This window comes from Tiliqua scincoides, chromosome 4 (genome assembly GCF_035046505.1).
Source record: "Tiliqua scincoides isolate rTilSci1 chromosome 4, rTilSci1.hap2, whole genome shotgun sequence".
In the NCBI taxonomy this organism is placed as follows: Eukaryota; Metazoa; Chordata; class Lepidosauria; order Squamata; family Scincidae; genus Tiliqua; species Tiliqua scincoides.
This window is the reverse complement of record NC_089824.1, coordinates 207,240,711-207,254,209: the sequence shown is the minus strand read 5'-3', so window position 1 is coordinate 207,254,209 and position 13,499 is coordinate 207,240,711. Positions and strand designations below refer to the sequence as shown.

General features: G+C 44.3%; 1 pseudogene; it reads left to right on the top strand.

The window, feature by feature from the left end:
* Positions 1-3,775: 3,775 nt before the first annotated feature.
* On the top strand, positions 3,776-3,894 carry LOC136650727 (5S ribosomal RNA; annotated as a pseudogene).
* The last annotated feature ends 9,605 nt before the right edge of the window (positions 3,895-13,499 follow it).

Genomic DNA, 13,499 nt, shown 5'->3' with positions numbered 1-13,499 from the left:
CCCTTCTTTGCATCCCCACTGCTGCCCCATTCCAGCCACCCCTGCCTGCCTCCCACGCCCTATGACAACTTACCAGTGCCTGCAGACATCCACTGGTTCATGGAACCAGACACTTTGCTACAGCCAGAATGCAACTTTCTCTGTGGGAACTAATGGGAATGGAAACATAAAGCCCAACTAGGAGTGAACCACTAATCACATTGTTCAAAGCTTCAGTCACATGGTATGCTGCAAAAGGACATATGATGCATTGGGGCAGATGTTTGTGCCAAACCATGTATCATGCTGGAAAGTAATTTTAGTCTTCAAAAAGCTGTCAATTTAGATTTAGTCTGTGGCAGCTGGGAGGGATGTCCAGTGCTTTTAGTTCTGTTTCACACTCAGGTGGATCACTCCCAGGCTAATTAGCCACAGAAGGGAAAACATATGGGCTTGAAAATTTAAGTTTTCCCAGCACAATAAATTGCAATTTTAAAAGATGGTCCATGCTTCTCCTCCTCAGGGCTGCAGAGAAGGTGGGGATGGTTACCCAGGACCTGACATTAAATAGGACCCTAAGTGAAGTTGCTGCCCAGCCTTCACCAGTGCCTGAGGGCAGAGACCCTCAATTCTGTGGCAGCTCTTGAGCTGGTGCAGAATCAAAGAATCCTGTGTCAGGCTGTGTGGCCCAACACGGGGCTCAGGATCCGGTGAAGCTGAGCTCCACTGGTCCCGCCCCCCTTCTGCCCCACTCTGTCCCCCACCACACATTCTCTCCACCCTCCCCCCACTCTCCCCCCGCATCCCCTCACCCCGGAATGCCTCCACCTGTCTCACTCCATGCCCCCACTCATCTCTCCATCACCCAGCGGTGAAAGATTGTGGACCTGCACCAGAGCTGGCCCTGCATGGGCTCATGCTGGGCTAGCACAGGTGCTGGGCCCACGATAAGGGCTTGCAAATGAGTTTTACGGCACATTTATAAGAACATAAGAACAGTCCAACTGGATCAAGCCATAGGCCCATCTAGTCCAGCTTCCTGTATCTCACAGTGGCCCACCAAATGCCCCAGGGAGCACACCAGATAACAAGAGACCTGCATCCTGGTGCCCTCCCTTGCATCTGACATAGCGCATTTCTAAAATGAGGAGGTTGTACATACACATCATGGCTTGTAACCCGTAATGGATTTTTCCTCCAGAAACTTGTCCAATCCCCTTTTAAAAGCATCCAGGCCAGATGCCGTCACCACATCCTGCAGCAAGGAGCTCCACAGACCAACCACACACTGAGTAAAGAAATATTTTCTTTTATCTGTCCTAACCCTCCCAACACTCAATTTTAGTGGATGTCCCCTGGTTCTGGTGTTATGTGAGAGTGTAAAGAGCATCTCCCTATCCACTTTAACCTTCCTATGCATAATTTTGTATGTCTCAATCATGTCCCCCCTCAGGCGTCTCTTTTCTAGGCTGAAGAGGCCCAAACGCCGTAGCCTTTCCTCATAAGGAAGGTGCCCCAGCCCTGTAATCATCTTAGTCGCTCTCTTTTGCACCTTTTCCATTTCCACTATGTCCTTTTTGAGATGTGGCAACCAGAACTGGACGCAATACTCCAGGTGTGGCCTTACCATCGATTTGTACAACGACATTATAATTTTTATTATAATTTTTTTTATTTTTCATTTGCAACAGTGCGTGCTGGGATCAGACCCTTACATGGTTCCCAAAAACCCCGAAGCATGTCCTTGTTGCCTTGGCGACCTGGAATGCAACTTGGGAGGAGAATCAGGCATACAGGCACCAAAGAGCCCTTGTTGAAAATCTTCTCTGTGGCCAACCTATGTCTCAGCAGCCCTGCTTCCCCTCAAAGAAGACTGCTACCTGCTTTTGTGAGAAGAAAAAGAACGAGAGGGAACGCCAACAAAGCAGAGGCATCCACTGCTGTGCTCTTAAAAGCAGAACTTTTTCTACAATGGGATGTGACCCACCTTGAGGGCCTCTTAGGGGGTAGAAAGACAACATAGACATACCCTGATACATAAACTCCAGGGGCATTCTTTGGATTGGATCCTCAGCACCAAATGAAAATAACTGGGGACACTAATACACAATTGGCATTGATTGAAACAGCCTTATGTTGAGTCACTCCATAGGCCTATCTCATTGAGTGTTGTCAACTCTCTGCTGGAGATTTTCTACACCTTTCCCATGTCCACTATCCGGGATCTTCAAACTGTAGATGTTCAAATGCAGGGACTTAAGCATGCAGTGCATGTGTTCTCCCGCTGAACTATGGGGCCTTCCATTGGAATGTCTGTGTATGCGTGATCATGAGTTAAACATCATTCCTCACTGCAGTCTAAAGAACAGCTTCCTTCTGGGTGCCCATTTCCATGTCTGTCTGTCTGTCTGTCTGTCTGTGCCTTTTAAGCTGCTGGGCTGGCAATCGCTCCGAGGTAGCTGATTTCAGTGCTGCTCTCTAGAGGAGTTCTTCTTGCATGAAGCACTTTGTAGAGACAGTTTGAATATTTTTCATTCTTCTTTGTCGACTTTATGACATCAATTTAGCAAGACATGGCAAGCATACAGCTACCAAGGAAATAGTTTCCTTAGCAACAGGGAACCTATTAACAACTCTCTACACAGAACCCACTTTAACCCCAAATCAACTTGCTTCTGGATTTGCCTCTGTTCTTTTCATGTATCTGAGAAACTCTGGCCCAGATGCCCCTGTTTTTATGCAGAACTTGACAATCTGAATTCTTTTGATGTGCTGGAAATGTGTCAAATCTGATTTTATTGATTAAAAAAATGAACAGGGTAAGAATGTTTCTAAGCAATATACACAGTATTGTATAATAGTATTGAAAGTGTTAGAACAGGTCGAATTATAAGTTTTCATTATGTCGTACATTACAAAGGATAGAAAGATATTTAATGTTGTTCTGTGATTGGCATATGGTAAAATATGGATGTCACTGATTACCCTTGTAGTAACTAATATACAATATTGAAATCTGATGCTGTACTCCAGGTTCTTCAGAGGCTAAGCAGGTGGTGACCAGGTTTAAGCCATTTCTGCCCAACCTTGCATATATGCAACCGGGACCAAATTTGTACACCTGTGGGCCAGGCAAAAATAGGTTAAGACTAACTCATATCAGCACCCCATTTATGGAAAACTTTTATGTTGCAAACTTTATTGGGTTGGATCTAAATGTTCTCTTTCTCCAGTGAAAGGATTTCTCCAATGAAAGGAATGGAAACCATTGTGTATGGGTGGATTCACAGGCACACATATGCATGTATCATCTTTTAAAATAAAATTTTCACAAGGTGGTATGCATAATAACACAAAACAACATCAGACAAGAACTACAAAACTTACAGCCCATTTCTTTGCTTTTCCTTGTCCTAGCTGGGCCAAAACAGGCTGCACTGCATGCTGTGACAGGAGGGGCTTATCAGGGGGCTTAGGAGTGGACAGGGAAAATAATTTCCGTTATCCCTCCATTAGCTCCTTGACTGCCAATTGGTCTCCTTGGGCTTTAGCTGCTGCAAGTTCACGGAGATACAGGGAACATGTTGGCTCCCTGCATAGAGGATAGCATACATCAGGAGTTGCCCATGCTACCTTCTCCTGCCTCCAATATGCCCCAACTCTTCCCCTGGAGTGGAGACTTGATGTACCCCTACTCCATGTCACCACTGAAAAGACCATGTCTTTGGTATCTGCCAAATAGGTCAGTCTTTAATAAGTTGTAGACGAGATAACAGGGGTTGAGAAGCATTTTTCTAGTTAGAGTCGTCTTACCCTGCACATGCCCAATCTTGTCTGATCTCGGAAGCTAAGCAGGGTCAGGCCTGGTTAGTACTTGGATGGGAGACCGCCAGGGAATACCGGGTGCTGTAGGTTTATACCATAGTCTTTCGAGACTGAAGGTTGCCAGCCATCAGTCCTCCAGAGTTGACATGGATTCTCCAGGAATCAGCAGTCCAGGTGACTACAAACAGCAATCCTGGAGATTTCAACAAGTTCTCCAAGCATTTCCAGTAAGATTTGGGAGACCAACTCCTAATGACCAGGTAGATCCAATGTTTTTTTTAAGTGCCATGTTTTATTCTCCTGAGATTGTGATACTTGATTCATTTGGGTTGATAATATAATTGCTCCTATTATTGTTCCTATTTAAAATGTTGTTTCAGATTTGTGTTACTATGCTGTATTAGAATACTGTATATTTAACATAATTGTTAGCTGCTCCTGGGACTGATCTTCCTTTGGCACTTTGAACACCAAACTGAAACCATGCAGAATAGATAGTAAAGAGACAAATTTTTTTTCTGAAACCCATTTTTACCCAGCCCCACAGGTATACACACACGTGAGCATCAAAACTGAGGTACCAGAAAAGATATCCTACAATATCAATTAAAGTATGCAGCTCAGTCTTAAAATATTTTTATAACATATTGTCAACTGATTAAAAATTTAGACAGGTCCAAAATCCCCTTCCCCAAGGTTTAAAATTGTGTTGTCTAATGAAATACAACTCCAAAATCTAGTACCTGCTAATACAGCTAAATCTGTTGTGTAGCAACACGGATATTTTGTTTTAGAAAAAAAATGCTCTGAATATTCAGATACTTGAACTTATGCTGGCCATCCAAGAACTTTCATCTCTTGCTGCTAAACTGCTTCATTTAAATTGCTATCTCAGCAACCCCCTGTTGAGTGTCTATTTTATTCTGAATGGCTGTGATTTGATTATCTCTTTCCATGAGCTCTAGAAATAGTGTGGATATGCTTAAGTATAATTAGATGAAGTGTGGTACGAGCACCAACAATATTTTCTAGTCATTGGTTTTAGAAAACCTTGCTAGAGAGAAACCGAGCAATAAACTGATTTTTTTTAAAGTTTTCATGTAAATTAAAAGTATTATCATCCATCATATACTTTAACATTAGTTTTTCTTCAATTCAAGGAAACACTGATTAAAAACATAATTTAATACAAACTATTCAGTGGAGCATAATAAGGGAAAATATCTTCCAACCATAAAACTTTCACGGACATTTGGGCAAAGAAAATAATGGTTTAGCAAAACTTCTTAAAAACTGCTTGGGAAAAAATGTGGGTGTTTTTGCATATTTGCATTGAATATTGTAGCTTAACAGGCTTGCCAATGAAGCAAATTTTTTTTTTAAAGGTACCTAGCCGTTATTTATTAATTTATTTCTGCTTGATTCTAGAAAAGCAAGGTACAAAGATTCTAGAAAGGCAAGGTACAAAGCAGGACTCTCACCCTTCCACCATGTTTTCCATTTTTATTTTTTTTTTAACTTTCAGCTACATATCTTAGGTGAATAAATAGCTTTTTTTGTGGAATCCCTTTCCTGGATCTGGGTTCCACTTCCAGTCTGCTAAAGCCCACTGGGCTCTGTCCAGGTGTCAGAATTCTTTATTTTAATAACTGGCAATCTTAATATTTCTCCACTTCACCAGCAATGCTGAATATCATGTTAAACACAGTTGGCCTTTCATCTATCCTTTGAAGGAAGTCACAAATCCTAACCTTTCATGTGATTACCTCTTTGCATGAGTGTGAATATACTTCAGTATAATTAGATGAATTGTTATGTGAGTACCAACAGTAAAAGCATGTTTCACATGAACACTTCTCTCCTAAACATACATGGAAGTGAGTCCCCAGAGAACTGTTGTTCATATATATTGACTGATGATCATTATGGCTAGCACTCTGAGTATGTGACAAGGACCTTTGCTTTGACAGCCCAGTCCTATTGGGGGCACTTCACTTACCCCATGCTGGACCCCAGCAGCCCCTATTGCTCTACTCAGGTCTGTGCCAGCTTGATTGCTGGTGCAGAACTGAGGAGACCCATGTCAGTCTCTGAGGCCCGAGAGGGGGATAGGATTTGAAGCTGCCTTTCCCACCCCCAACCAGTCCTAAACTGCCCCAGCCCATCCTTCCCCACCTAGTTCCACCCCCTCCCTGCCTTCCTGCCACCCTCCCCCTGCCCAGGAATGACTCCCTGCTGCTTATCAGGAAACTTACTAATCCCAGGTCTAGGAAGACGGCCAACCAGCGCAGGAGCCTAGCGCCTCCCCGCCAGCTCTTGCCCCTCCCAGCTGCTGTAACTTGCCTTATGGCACATTTGCGACAGCTGTTGCCAGGGCAGCTTGCAGGCCACTGGCGTTTCCCAGCATTAGGATTGGCCTGTAAGTAAGCCTCCAGCAATGATGTGGTTGGAGGGAGTAAGCCACTTGTCTAGAGAGGAAGGACTTGGACCCTGGCAATGCCTCTATCATGCAGGATTCTCATCCTCATCCTCATGTTGGCAACCTTCAGTCTCAAAAGACTATGGTATCGCGCTCTGAATGGTGGTTCTGGAACAGCGTCTAGTGTGGCTGAGAAGGCCAATTCAGGAGTGACAATCCCTTCCACACCAGGAGCAAGTGCAGTGTGCCCCTGGTCTGTCTCCCTGGCTATGGGCCTTCCTTCTTTGCCTCTTTGCCTCAGACTGTTGGCCAAGTGTCTCTTCAAAGTGGGAAAGGCCATGCTGCACAGCCTGCCTCCAAGCAGGCTGCTCAGAGGCCAGGGTTTTCCATCTGTTGAGGTCCATTCCTAAGGCCTTCAGATCCCTCTTGCAGATGTCCTTGTATCGCAGCTGTGGTCTACCTGTAGGGCGCTTTCCTTGCACGAGTTGTCCATAGAGGAGATCCTTTGGGATCCGGCCATCATCCATTCTCATATAGAATGCCTCTATATAGTCCTATCAAAATGACTACTAAGCACTCTTCTATACCTTCCATTCATATCAACAGTTTATCCTGCAGATCATTGTAGTGGATGTTGAATATGGCAGATCCTATCCTGAGAGCACATAGATCTTATCATGAGAGCCCATGAAAGGCCCTATCATGAAGATCCTATCATGAGAGCACAGGGAGAAAGGATTACAGGCTATCACATGTTCCAACAAGATTCTTGCATGTCCCAAAAGTCAATGAAAAAGAAAAACTGTGTATTCACACACGCGTATCTTGGGGCTGGGGGTTTGCCTCTTAACAGCTGCTCATTAAAGACAGCAATAAGAAGACTATAAATTAAAAATCTTAATTGACATCAGAAAAATGACGCTATTTTTGAGTGCAGTTTTAAACTGGGAAAATGTGAAGAATTGTCTATTTTCAAAAAATGATCCCAAACTGTGAAAAGGAAAATAAACCCGAAGATAAACACCTCAAATAGGATTTTCCTTTTGTTTTAGCTTTAACTGGGGAAATGCTGAATATGCAGCAATTTTTTTTCCACATTAATAATAATAGGAAATGGTAGATAGTGGCATCTCAGCACAATTCTAATTTAATGAGAAACAATAAAACAGTTTTCCAAAGGGGCCTATTTAGGGGCAAGAGCAGGGAATATTAAAGTTCCGAGATTTATTTTATTTTCGTTAAGGTATGCTGATGTGGGTTTTCAACAGCAATATTCTATCCACTGATTATATCTCTTTTATAATTTCCTTGCTTGAGAACGAGAGAAAACGTGGTGTTCTTCATACCAGATTATATCCCTGAGGTGGTTAGCGGGTCATTTCATTTCGGTTCGTCTTACACTAATCTTCTACACAACACACATGGTGATCCAGAGGTTTTGGAACTCAGCCATTCACAAAGCGCTCCGCTAAAGAAGATGCTTCCCCTTTCAAGTCAATGTTGAGTGATGATTGTGAGATGGCATGCAGAAGATTCCTTGATATTAAAGATAATAAGGAAACCTGTCTTTGCAACCTTCTATCCATGTAAGTCAACAATTTTCAAGCGTTTTTCTTCTCAAGGCATACTGACCTCTTAGGTCTTCTCTATGTACTTTGCCTCTTATGATGTCACTTCTGGCTTCTGGAAGGTTCTTCTGGGTTTTGCAGCTGTGTTTCTAGGGAAACTGACTATAGTAACAAATTGTCCCTCAGCTGGCAAAATAGCTTGAAAGTAGCTGAAAATAGGTTGAAAATAGTTGATCTATGTACTTCTGCTTAGTTATTTAAGGCATATGTACAGCACAGATGCAAGACCTTAAACATAGAAACCTGAACAAGATTTAATCATGCCTGCCCACCACCAGAGAATTCAATATCCCATTCCTTCCAAGCTACTCTCCCAAATTCTCCAGTTTCCATTCCCTCTCTCTCTCTCTCTCTCTCTCTCTCTCTCTCTCTCTCTCTCTCTGGCTTCCCCAAAGAGATTTTTGATGCCTCTCCTGTGCAGGCTATATATCCAACAGCCTACACACCCAAAGTCAGTTTTCTTATTTTTTTTTTCATATACTACCACCAATGTACAGTGGTGCCTCGCAAGACAAAATTAATTCGTTCCGTGAGTCGTTTCGTATTGTGAAAATTTCGTCTTGCAAAGCGCTGTTTCCCATTGGAATGCATTGAAATTTAATTAATGCGTTCTTATGGGCAAAAAAAGTCAGAACAAAGTCAAATTTGGTTTACAAAGTGTTTATTAAGTGCTCTTTAAAGGCATACATACTGTACAGAGGATTTCAAAAATTTCAAGCACAAAACTTCAACTTTTTAAACATGCACAATGCATCCTGGGTATTAACGGTTGTGCGATTTAAAACAAACCAAAAAAAAAGCAAAAAAAATTCGTCTTGCGAAGCACGGCCATAGAAAAATTCGTCTTGCGAGTCACCAAAAAAATCGCTAAACGCTTTCGTCTTGCGAGTTTTTCGTTGCGCGAGGCATTCGTCTTGCAAGGCATCACTGTACATGGAACTGCAAAATACACATGCAGAATATGAGAGAGGCAGTCCTGCATTTTGAGGAGCTTATAGCAGCCTGCAAAGCAGAAATAAATGTTCAAGAGTCAAAGGGCCACTCTAAGCAGTGGAAAATTTTGCATGTGGTGTGCTTCTGTGGACACATTCATAAAGAAGAAGTAGATCTCCAGACCAACATGGCCCCTTAACAGGTGCCACTTCCCAGTAGAGAATCATGCAACTACAGCAATTGAGAAATGTGCTGCCATGCTCAAAGAAATCACTGCTGGAAGGCCTGCAAACATGGTAATGCTGGATCAGAAATTACCTCCTCTAACTGACTGCATCAATAGAGTTTTGTGGCATGGAGGGTTCTCCTGCTAGTCCATAATGCCATTAGTAGGACTGCTAATCCTTGATGTAGCCTGGAACACCCAGTTCTCCAAACATGTCTCCCTCCTCTCTTTCCAACAGACACAGGAAGTAATACAGGATGGATAGTTTTTGAGGGACACCCCATCACTCAACTTTGGCAACAGGCCATAACGCAGGAGATGGTTTACATTAGGGCATATGAGAGGAATTTTAGCAAGGGGTACAAAGTTTCTTCTGGGCCCCTTCCCAAAGGGGAAGGTGGGCAATGGGGGCAGGCAGATTGGGGAGGCAAAATAGGGCAGGGGAGTGCTGACAGCCACAATAGTCTTTGGAGCTCAGGTCTACTAGGCTTCTTGATGCAGAGCCCAGGTCTACCCAACCATGTGGCATTGGCAACTAGATAAAGTAATACAGAAAATTAAACACACTTCTAAGTCTCTCTAAAAATTTTGAAATATAGAAAATCGATTGCAGAAAATTGGCACTATCATATTTAGGCTCACACCAGAATGGATCAAAATGAACTTTCCCACAGCTGGGTCCCTGAGCTTCTCCACTCTTTCATGGTTATGGGATCCACAAGCCAAAGAGCTACTGTAGCAGGCCGGTTTCCTCCCAGATTTGACACTGTGTTAAGGAGGGTCATGGATGCTTTCCTGGGCCTGGTGTGTATGGCTTGCAGCAGCAGTTAACACTGCAATCACATTGTTGTGCCCCAGCATTATGCACTGGCAGTGAGTTCAGGTGAGACAGGAAAATGTCAAGTCCCAGGAACTTTCTGGGCCCCCTTCCTTTGGCTCCTGGGCCCCCTTTCTGACCCTGGGCCCGGGTACAAATTACCCCCTTTACCCCCCTCTCTCCTAGGCCCTGCTTTGCATTCAGAAGGTCATAGTTTCAACCTGCAGCATCTCCACTAAGGGTCCAATCCTATGCTCCCTGCCTGTCATGAGACACAGAGGTGCCAAAATGGCCACCGCTGTATCCTGTTGGGCAGGAGAAACAGCCAGAGGTCTCCTCGGGGTAAGGGAACATTGGTTCTCTTACCTCGTGTACTGCCTCCACAGCCCCAGTGGGTCTACTTGGAGCTGCTCCAGTTCACTCACTGGCACAGAACCAGAGACCTGTGTCAGACACAGAGGCTTAAGAGGATGGGTACGATCCGATGGCAGCTGCTGTTGCTACCCCTGCACCCTGCTGGGCCACCTCTGAGATGCCTTCCCTCCTCCCATTCTTCTCCCTCCCCACCTTCTTCCTGCCCAGAAAATGCACCCCCGCTCAGCAGGGAGCTTGCTGAGCGCCAGTCTCACTGCTCCTGCCACCAGTAAGGAAGCCCAGTGCCAAGTGGCACAAGCCTCCCTGCCAGTGCCTCTCATCCGGAGACAGCCACAACATGCCTTATAGCATGTTATAGGCAGCACATAAGTGGCACTGCCTGAACTCATCAGGCTGTAAGTGTTCACAGGATGTAGGACAGGGAAGAATCCCTGCCTGAGACCCTGAAGGGCCCCTCCAATCAAAATAGTACTGGGCCAGATGGACAAAAGTCTGACTCCATGTAAGGCCCCTTCAGAAGTTTGAGTCCTGAATATTTTTCGCTTTGCTTAACAGAGCCTCTGCCACAAATTTTCAGCTGACGGATGGCATCAGGTGTCCAGTCTATGCGAGCAGACTTCACACAAGCACAAAAACATTTATCTGCACAAATAATTCAGATGGAAAAACTTTTGGCAAGGTATCCCAAAGGTGGAATACTTTTTATTTTTTTTTAATATTTGAACATAGGGCTCCATCTTCTTTTTCCAATTATATTCTCATAACATTTTGCCCTGTTCTTTCTCTCTTGTCCATTAGCACTCTTCCTTTCTAATTAGATGTCAAAACTTAACATTTTCCCCACTTGCCTGCAAGACTACATCTGATTAGTCTTCGGACAGTGAAGGAAGTTACCCTGGAACTATGGCATCATTCATCATCCATCTCACACTCAGAGGCTTGTACCTTAGCCAGATTTCTGAGATTATCATGGGACGAAGGAGAGGAGGTACTAAAATGATCATGATTAGATGCATATTGACTTGCAACTATTAATTGCTGGAGTGACTTAGGTTTAAGAAGACTCAGGTATGTTCAAAAATTGGTAGGGTTGATAGGGACTGTTACTGTTTCCTCTGCAGTCATTCCACAGGTCCAAGTGTTTAAAAGATTTTTTTAAAAAACTGTTTTCTCTCTTGAAGGACAATCCACTTGTTAGGATTAGTATGGCCATCTGGTCCCATCCATCTCTCTTCAATTTGATCCGGTGTTAATTGGTCCTTGTCAGAGGGCGTGATTGACATTGTGCATATTATCCCTTCTCCACTCGGGGTTCATTACCAAAGTGATATTTTGGAAAGCAAAACAAATTCTTGAGGATCTTTGTACAGCTGCTTGGGTGGAGCCACCTGCTTTCCTGAAGGTTTTCAGTAGCCATCGTCTCTGCAACAAAAGGAGAGCATAAGACGTGAGACACTTCAGATTCTGACAAAGCAGCCTGCAAAGGTTTTGTGACCATTTTCTTTCATGCAGGAGATCAGGGTACTGCAGTGTCTAGTATTCTATTTAGGTGTCAGAAGCTAGGGCTAAGGTGAAAAGCCACCCCAACATCACAGTTCCACTGGGATTCTGCAAACTTGGGAGCATTTTGCTGTTTGGAATGCCTGTGGAATTATGGGGCGAATGTCAAATTTAGCAGCAGTAGTGGCATAGCCAAGGTATCTGGCACTCGGAGGCATAAAAATTTTTAACATCCCCAGGAGTTAATATCTCCAGGGGCCAGATGCCCAGAACACCCCCCAGGGCATCTGGGAGGTGGTCTGAGGTATGAGGAGGCCATACTTGGCCTTGCCTAGCCTCTGAAGGCCTCAGGTACTTCAGGTGTTTGCAAGGAAGGCCCAAGGAGCCTCAGAAGGCCTCCTTTTTTCACCTCAGATTCACCCTCAAGGGTGTGGATTGGCATCCCCTCAAGGTATGTAATGTACCCCCTACCACCCTGGCCAAGTAATTTCTTGTGGTATTTCTACTGGTGGCTGCTAGACGACATAGCATCCTGCTGAGGGGCATTTTTGGGGGCAAATTGGTGGTTACCAGTTACTGAACAACAGAAGGAGCACCACTACTTTTGCCTGGACCAAATTTCAGATCCCTCAGGAATTTGAGCCCAAAGCTGTCTTGAAAATAGGACTGGAGATAGGCCCCCAGGCCAGCAGTAGATTGTGTGGCTTCTCCAAAATCCCAAAGTGCCCTGACTCAGGTGAGCTGCTGTCAGGCAGCTTAGACTACTGACAGTAGTCTGATTCAGTAGAAGGCAGCTTCCTATGCTTTCAGCTCATTTATATCAGAAATCCAAGTTTCATCTCGCATTTTGTCTGTTCAAAATCACCCACCCACCCATACACTATTTCCTTTCTTCCCTAGAGGTAAATGATACAAGGACCTATATAGAAAAATATCTGGGAGAGGATTTTGTGTAGACAAACTGCTGGGGAGAAAGGAGCGCAGAGTCTGTTCCCACCCAGCTCTATGCCAGTCCTTCAGCTAAAGCCATGCAGAGCTACTTTCCATGATAAATTAAAGCCCGGGAGCGAGGGGGAGAAGCTAAGGTGTACAGTCAGCCCTCAGCATCCGCAGGGGTTCTGTGCCCAGAATACTCATGGATAACCAAATCCGTGGGTCAGGGCTCTCTGTAGAAGTGCCTACCGATTGTGTCTGGAGGTGTCAGAAAGGCAGGAGGTATTCTGAGGCCCGGAGAGGCAGCATACAGAGGTTTCAGAAAGGCACTTCCAGTTGTGTCCAGGAGGTCAGGTGGGACCCTTCACCGCAGGTTCGGAACCCACAATGAGTCAAATCCATGGGTTCTGAACCCGCAGATAAAAAGGGTCCACCTGTAAGCTCATTTTCAGTGATTTGCACTTTACCCAGCAGTGTTTATTGTAGTCAATACTTGGCACCGTGAAGGAAGGGTGCCTGCTACCGAACGCAGGGAATGTGTGACAGGTAACTGCAGAACAGCTGCACTGGTGATTATGAATACATTTTGATCCTTCCCTTCTGTGACAAGTTTCTCTTACTGAAGGACTAATGTGAGCGTGTTAACAAAAGGTGTGTGTTGCGGTAGAATGCACCATAAAAATACTGGTTGTGATTTTGATGACTTTAAGCTGTGAGTTTGCAGAGTGGTGCAGAACCGTGAGTAAATCTTATTTTAGAAAACTTCCTTCAAAAGCACACAGGAGTTCAGGAAGAATAAAATACAGAATCTATTATCTTACATTGAAGTGGGCCAGAGAGCTCACGATTCAAAGGATATTTCAG